We start from the raw sequence: 8,821 nt of genomic DNA on the forward strand, positions 1-8,821 counted from the left end.
ATATATATGAGAGGTTCTTTTGCCACTCCGAAATTTTATTCATTTTCAATCATTCAATTAAATTTTATTTTTAATTGGGGTGTAATAAGTAATAGTCGGGGTGCTAATAACAGCTCTTTATATAAATAAAGGTTAGAGATATATTTCTCTTGCTTCTACTTGAACTATTTAGTAATTAATATTTGATTGAATAATCATAGTGTTGTGATCCAATGATTGTACAGTTTTTCGAAAGAGAGTTTTTTTGTCGTGAATAAAAACATCTTTCACTATATCATTTCAAAATTCATTTGTCAAACTAGGTGAAAATGTAGATATTATTTGCTTTTATCATTTCGATATATATATATATGGGTGACATTCCTACGACCCCCATTACGACCCCCATCGCGACCCCCGATGTCAGCCGTTCGATTCGTACGGCATCTACGGTCCAGATCAACCATTCTATTGTAAAATAACGAAAATTCGTTATTTGCAAACGCCTCCTCGTAAAAAAAACAAAAAACAGTTCTGATTTCTTCAAAACTCTCTTCCTCTTCGTCTTCTTCCAAAACTCTCTTCCTCTTCGTCTTCTTCGTCCTCTTCAAACTCACATCTGCGACAACCCCCATCGCCGTCTTCCTTATCTCTCTCTCTCTCTCTAACTCGTTGCGAAGAAACGAAGAGCTCAGCTGAACCCCAGCTCGACAGAAATCCAACTCGTCATCCCTCCCTCTACTGGAAACGAAGACAGAACCTCCTCGAAGAAACCCAACTCGGCTTCGTTCTCATCTCTCTCTCTTTCTCTCCAAAAGAAACCCTAAGGTAAACCCTTAAATTTTTTTTTTTTTTTTATTTCATTTGTTTTTTTTTTTATGTATCGATTATGACGAATCACCGACAAATTTTGTTTTGAAAGCTGCTTTGTATCACTGCTTTGTTGGTCAAGGCTCATGGGCCATTGTTGATTGTCTCCAGTAAGGGTTGAATGTCTCCATTGTTGATTCCTAAAAGAGAGGATGGAAATCCATGGTTGATGTTCTGGCCAAGAAAGAAGTTATGGAAACCAGGGGTGAATGAGACCTCAAAGGGCAAGGAAGTGCAGTTGAGTCTGTGGGTTGAGTTCACAAAGCCTCAGCATGTGGAGAAGTTTATAGAATATTGGTAACCCAAACTGTCCTTTGTTTGGTTTGGTTCTATTGGCATTTCTGTTTGGTTCAGTTTGCATTTATGTTAAAAACCACGTTCTTAAGCTACATTTGAATCACAAGGAACAAAATTATCTCTGATGTTATTCTGGAGGTTTCCTTCAAATGTGTTCTTTTAATGGGGGGTTAGTGTTTATATTGTTTGTATTGTTCTTCCTGATTTTGATTTTCTTTCATTATGGTTGAATTGATGTCTTCTGAATAAATTTCTTCTTTTTTTTCTCTTGGCTTATGGTGTAAAATTTACTGAATTTCTTTAATAATACATTTATTTGAATTGAGTTTCTAATTGAGTTACTAGTAGTGTATCTTGTAAGACACTGTTGCATATATAGATTGTATGCTCAAATTTCTTTCAATTTGAGTAAAAGTTCTATTATGTTTAGGATAACTATATTACTCTTTATATATCTCATTCTCAGTCGAAAGAGGTCAAAATATTAGGCCTTTTATATTTTAATTCTCACATTGAAGTTAAACTGGGTGTGATCATAGCACTATTAATACTCTTGCACGTGGAATCAACTTTCCAGCACATACAGTAGTAATCAAATCAACACAGTACTAGTATGTTGAACTTTTTTTTTCTTTTCAGGGTTTATTCTTCTAAGGAATGAGTGCTTTAGCATCAACCTGTTTTGTCCATTTAGGTTGTGTGATGCTCGAAAGAAAGGAGTACAAGGATGCCCAACATTGGTTGATGTTCCATGGGAAGGTGCAGGGGAACTATTGGTTGAGCTCCTTTGGAAACACGCTCAGCAATGGAGTCAGGCAGACTGTTGGATGCAACTTTACAAATCTAATTCATGCATATATACATGTATGAGTTGTATTATTTTCTTTGTTTTCTAATATCATAAACAAAAGGCAACAAAGGTTATTAAAGACTAAACCATAAAATTGCATACTTTTATGTATTTTTTTTTCTAGACTTCATGCCTTGGTTTTGATCCTTTGCTTGGTACTACTAACTACATTAAGATTCTTGTTCTGTCATATGATCTCTTGAACAGATAAGTAGAATTATCAATCTGCCGATGAATCCATGGAGAAACAAGCGCATACAAACAGCAATAGAGGTTTGGGGAATACAAATGTCGAGATAGAGGAGTTGATCTGCATAGACGGGTGAAATGGGCAATAGCATTTAGCTACGATGAAGCAAGACCTTTTTTAGATAGAAATTTCATAGATGGAGATCAATGGCTACAACTTTAATTCTTTTTTCAATTTGAATTCTTCCCTTTTTTATGTATACTTGGTGTAAGAAATAGTGATGTGGGAGTAGGTTGAGTGCATGATTTGGCTGTGTTGGGAGCATATTTATGCAAGGAATCTTTGTGCAATTGTGTGGACTTAATTATAGGTAAATATATTCTAATAAGCCAGTTGTATTGCTCATAAAATATTTATTTATGAATTTCCAATAACACAGCTTGGGCAGTGACATGGTAATTATAGATGTAAGAGTGTATATAGAATAAAAATGTCTCAAATCAGCCGCAAAACTGACTTTAGATCTTTTATTAACATGATTGAAATATTAAAAAAAATCTCCCATCTTCCCAGGGAAGAATGCCACAGTTCATCTGTAACAGGAGAACCAAGAAAGGAGAGCTTTCTCCCTTTTTCCATCCAACTCATTGGTCTTTTCAGATAGCAAACTTATTTTCTACCAATGAAGGGTATCATCATATACATTTCAGTTTGGAATAACTGAGAAAGAACACAATATATAGATATTGATTGCATGAACCTCTCGTCTTGACCTATGTTCCAAAAATGTTTAAGGTTAAGGTCTAACTTAATTCCTTCCACCTCAAAATAGTCCTTAACACGATATCAAACAGTTTTCACGTTGATAAATTTGTCACCTTTTACACTTGTCAAAACTTTTTGATCAATTCTTGATCATTAGATAGTGCATATATTTATAAATGGAGGGAGAGGGCCAAGAGTGTGAGCAACACCAAGAACAAAAAATATACTTCCAGTTCTTCCATTCCACAAATATTCACCAAAATGTGGTCCAAACACGCTGTGAAAAGGGAAGGGTTTTGCTCCTCCCAAACTAAGGAGGACTGACTAGAGTTTGACTGGATTTTGTAACAAAATCAGTTTTCACTCGGTCGATATACAGTTATGCAAAGTAACAACTTTATGATTTTTTTTTTAAAAGGTAAAAAAAAATCAGTCTATTGTGAAGGATAAGTAGTAAATTGTGTTCTTTAATTAAACTCTTGCTGTGTATTAAAAGCCGAAATACAATACAAGCTAATAAGGGGCAGAAAAAATGACTAGAAGCTAACTCCCCCATATGACACATAATCCGGGTCTCTAATTCCTAGGTCTGGATAAAAACACAGGCAACCACCACCCATGTTCAAAGGTTGGGCTATGATAGGTTTGTTGTACATATCCATCACAAGGTTTTGTATGTTATTGAATGGGTCCAAACCTGATGCCACACATTGCTTCACTTTCTCAACAAACAAACATATCCCATAGGACATGGCAAATTATTTGGTTTGGTTTGATCCAGACTTCAAACATGCGTAACAACAAACAAGCATTTTGAGAAATCAAGTTAGAGTCACCCATATAGATAATACACTCCACAAGGTGGAGTTAAGTATGTATAGACCAACTCCATCATGAGCCTTAAAAACAAGCATTTCATAAGTTTCATACAATTGGCTTAATAAGTATCCAATTTGTTGTTCGGAGACGTTACAAAAACAAACAGATATAATCTCAATAGATGGACACTTTACAACCATCACAATGTAGACACCCCATTATTGCATCTGCCTAATTCGACAATTCGTCACCCGATTTTGGTGGATTCCTAATGATGAATATAAAAGAACTCGAAGGCTTGTGAGTACTGCTTGATTCCTTCTGTTTCAAGTTTCTTTTCATCCTCCCTACTCGTCACGACTTGACCTAGAAATTTATGCACGTTTAGGATCGCTACATCTTACACCCGACTTAGCAAGCACGTACGCATAGGTTCGCTATACAGTTCGATAACTTAGAGACCTCGCTACGCTAGAAAATAATGGATTTGAGATTTAGAAATAAACACACAGGGACTGAAAGAAATCTCACGCAGAAATTCCTAAAAATCTGTAAAAATCACCAAAATGACAAAAATACCCTTCATAAATTTTTGATGTCCGAAAAGTCTCAAAAGTACGCCTATTGCACTCAGAACGTGATTTCGAGTCTAACGGGATTCAAATCGATGAAAACAGAGAAATTGGTAAAACTTTGAAAAAAATCATCAAAATAACGAAAATACCCCTCATAAATTTTGGATGTCCGAAAAGTCTCGAAAGTACCTCCATTGCACTCAGAACGTGATTTCGAGTCTAACGGAACCCAAATCGATGAAAACAGAGAAATTCAAGAAAAATTGTCAAAAATCGTAAAAATAACAAAACCCCTTAACATCTAACTCTAACATAGAGACCTTGATCCCTAGGAAAATAAAATTCAAATAAAAAAAATTAAACCAAAATAAAATTAAAATTGAAAATTAAAATAAAATCCAAAATCTAAAATTAATTTAAAATTCAATACCAAAATAAAAATTACATTTTCAAGAAACCGATTATCAAAATCAAATTGAAAATCAATTTAAAAATCACTCAACCAATTAAAATGCAAAATTGAATTAAAATTTTAAATCAATCAACCAACTAAAAATGTAATTAACAAATTAAAATCCATTCGATCACATTTAAATCGAAATCCAATCAACCGACCAATTAAAACTTGAAATCAATTTAAATTTCAAATTAAAACGCAAATTAATCAATCCGTTCAAAATTTAAATTAAAATTAAAACTCAAATTAAAAATCGAATCACCCAACCAATTAAAATGTAAAAATAAAATCGAACGATCAACCAATCAAAAATCAAAATCAAATCAACCAACAACCAAATTATTCAAATTAAATTCTAATCGAAATTCAAAATTTAAAATCAAATACAAATTCAAATGTAATTTAAAACATCAAATTAAATTTTAAATCAAAACATCGACTAAAATAAAAAAATTTCGAAATCAACTAATTGGAAACAAAATCAATTCTTTAACCAATCACGACTCATTGGTGGAGAATTACCGTAGTACGAGTAGCGTAGGAACCCCCTCTCTCATTCTTTTAAAAAAAAAAAATAAATAAATAACAAAAGGAAAAAATTAAAAAAAAAAAAAACAAAAAAAAAAACACGTTTTTCCTCTTCTTCCCCAACGCCTTCTTCTCCCCCACGTCTTCAACTCCTCCTTCTCCATCTTCTCCAACCACGTTTTGGACCACCCACACAACACCCACTTTCTTCCCCACTCCTTCTCCAACTCTCTCCATCACTCTCCACTCCATAACCTCCCTTCTCCAACTGTTGCCATGCCCCCACGTTGGACAGCAACCATGCTCCATCTCCTCTCACTCATCTATTCATAACAGCCCACATAGCTCTCTCTCTCTCTCACACACACACACACACACCCACGTTTCATAGAGAAACCATTATAAAAGAGGGGAAGGAGAACAAAAGGGAGGACGTTTTTTGAGAGGCAGCCATTAAAACGAAAAAAAACAGCAACCTTAAACCTGCAACTACAGCCCACATCTTTATAAGATAGCCGACTCTCCCTCACATTTTAGAGGACCCATTGCAGCCCCTTTGCTGCACAAAAAACCAGCAACTCTCCTTATCGTCATCAATAAACTCAGCCTCCCATCTCACCTCCTTCATCCCTTTGATCTCTCTCATTTCTCTCTCTGATATTTGATGATACAACCATCATCAAACAAAAAAATTAGGGATTTTTTTTATGTATCTTTTTCTATGCTTTATTTATTCTTTTTGCATATCGGTAAAATTAGGGAACATGTTTAGACATCTCTTTTGTTTGAATTTTTTTTTCTTTCTTTTCTTATTTATTTTTACATATCAATAGGGTAGGACAATACATATATATATATATATATATATATATATATATATATATTATATATATATATATATATATATATATATATTGTTGATTCATTTGTATTTTATTCTTTTGCATATTAATAGGTTAGGAGTATTTTTTATGCCTTTGTTTTGTTTATTTATTTTTATTTTCTATTCATTTATTCTCGATTTTATTTTTTAAATGCCTCCGAACTAATTCATTGATTTTTGGGGTATACGTGGCATTAATGACAATGTTCGAGTTTCCGAAATATTAGTGTATCAATTCACCCATATTTTTTTGATTAATAGATCGACTGAATCAATTCACGTATACCAAGTTGATGGACCGGCTCATTAATGTTGATTTTAATCGACTCAATGAAAATTAATGGAATACACTAAACATAAAAATAAAAAATCGATTTTCACAATAAAAATTGTGAGTCAACTCGCTGATTTTGGGGGACATCGAAAATTTGAATTGATTTTATTTTCAAATTAAGCTCGTGGGTTAAATCACCGATTTAATACACGTGGCGATTCCAAAAGAAAATTAAGATTCTTTGGATTAACAAATTGCGAGTCAACTCACTGATTTTAAGGGACATTGGGAGTTTGAATTGATTTTTTTTATAAACTGGGCATGTGGGTTAACTCATCGATTTAATATATGTGGCACTTCAAAAATTGAGTTTCTTTGATAAAAAATTGTGAGTCGACTCGTCAATTTTAATACACGTGGCATTTCAAAAATCGAGTTTCTTTGATAGGCATGTGGGTTAACTCACCGATTTAATACACGTGGCAATTCAAAAATCGAATTTATTTGATAAATGTCGTCAATGAGCCAATTCATTAATTTCATGTACGTGGCATTGAAAATCGATTTTCTATTATTCAAAGTATGATCGAATTGATCCATTAATTTTGGGTGCCATGTATGCCTCATTAAATCCTGTAATTATTTTAACTGTAGGATTTATTTAGTAAACCCGATGCAATTTTATGATGATTGGACCCTAGCTTGACTTTTAGCCTTTGAATGTTGACCATAGGATATTTTTGGATCGCAGTAGAGACTGATCATCTTGATCAGGCGGATTCGGTGCCTAACACCTTCCGAAATCTGTAACCTGACCCCTTACCCATCTCTCTGATCCATGGACCGACCCATATCCATTTGGAGTTCATTTTGGTTCCTAGACCTAAACTAGGTGGCGACTCCCCATTCTTTTAAAAATTCTCGAGATACGTAGATCGGACCCCTAATCCGCTATTTAGCGGGACGGCCACGGGGTCGAGGCGATTTCAGTGGCGACTCTGCTGGGGACTTTAGGGTCAAACTTGACCCGATCCAAGACTATCCTTAGGTTGACTTTTTCATCAAGTCAACCCAGTTGACTCAATGAGAATCTTAGATTAGGTTAGATTTTGTCTTTTTTTTTATTGGCATGTGATTAGATGTATTCAATTATTTATCTCTATTGATTGATTTGATGATTGGATGTATTTAATTTGAATGGTTGGATATTTGCGAAAAATGCCCCGGGCGCACTTTGTCCCTTCACACATACTCACGAGCATGCATACGCATATTTGCATCATGACATATCCTTATAAACCCAGTAGCCGGATCTAAGCTAACTTGGTCCTTCGGGACACGGGGGACGCCCATGAACGCTACAACTTCAGTACAGTACCTTCGGGTATATCAAACTGGAACACCACGTACTGCTTGACTAGGTAAAACTGGAATAGTATATCGGTGTTTCGGGCTGAAGTGACCTAAGCTTCGTCCTAACCTAGCCTCAATCATATAGAAAGCTTAGAACTTAGTCGCGGTCCTACTAGGCCACGACTCGAATCGACCATAAGTGCTCCCGGGTTGCTTTTCTCCAAATTAACCAAAAGGTAAGTAGGTGGACCGATCCACACCGCTCAAATGGAACCCGCAATATCGGTCCAACCCAATAAATGGTAATTGAGAAAGTTGTGTTGGCCCATCATTTTTTAACCCATTAGCCCAATTGGTACGTTGATCTTTTGGATCAATATACGAGCCGATCGAGTTAATTGGTTCAATTAAATGTCAATGAGGTGATCAATCATTTTTTTTAATCCATTGGATAAAATCGGTCCGAATGTGATAACTGGACTTCTTTTTCTGACCAATTATATTCAATGGATCGGACCTTTCTTTAAATTAAAATGGTTGAATCACATTAAAAATCGTACCAAAAAAAAAAATTGGACGAGGCTTGTTTTTAAATATGTCAGTAATGAGAGTTAGTTTCTTGGTTAGATGGCTCATGGTGATGTACAATTGTTGTGGAAAGAGCTTTAGATGCGTTCACCACCGTCGAAAAGTACAATTTTAGTACATATGAACTTCAAAGCGTATTCTCTCTCAAGTCAGTAACTGTCAATTGGAACCTTTTATGTGCTGCGGCCAATTTCTGGGACCCGAATTACCACGTATTCCGTTTTGGTTCAATTACAGTTTGTCCAACTCACGAAGACTATTGTAATATTATGGGGATAAACACATTGGGTCCGATGATTCGTCTTCCATCGAAATTCAAATTCACAAAAGAACTCTCGAAAGGGTTAGGAGTTAAGCCAAAAAAAGCAAGAAGATTTACAGATCATGGTTTAC

The sequence above is a fragment of the Akebia trifoliata genome, chromosome 12, assembly GCF_017979445.1.
Source record: "Akebia trifoliata isolate Shusen 1 chromosome 12, ASM1797944v1, whole genome shotgun sequence".
NCBI classification, from domain to species: Eukaryota; Viridiplantae; Streptophyta; class Magnoliopsida; order Ranunculales; family Lardizabalaceae; genus Akebia; species Akebia trifoliata.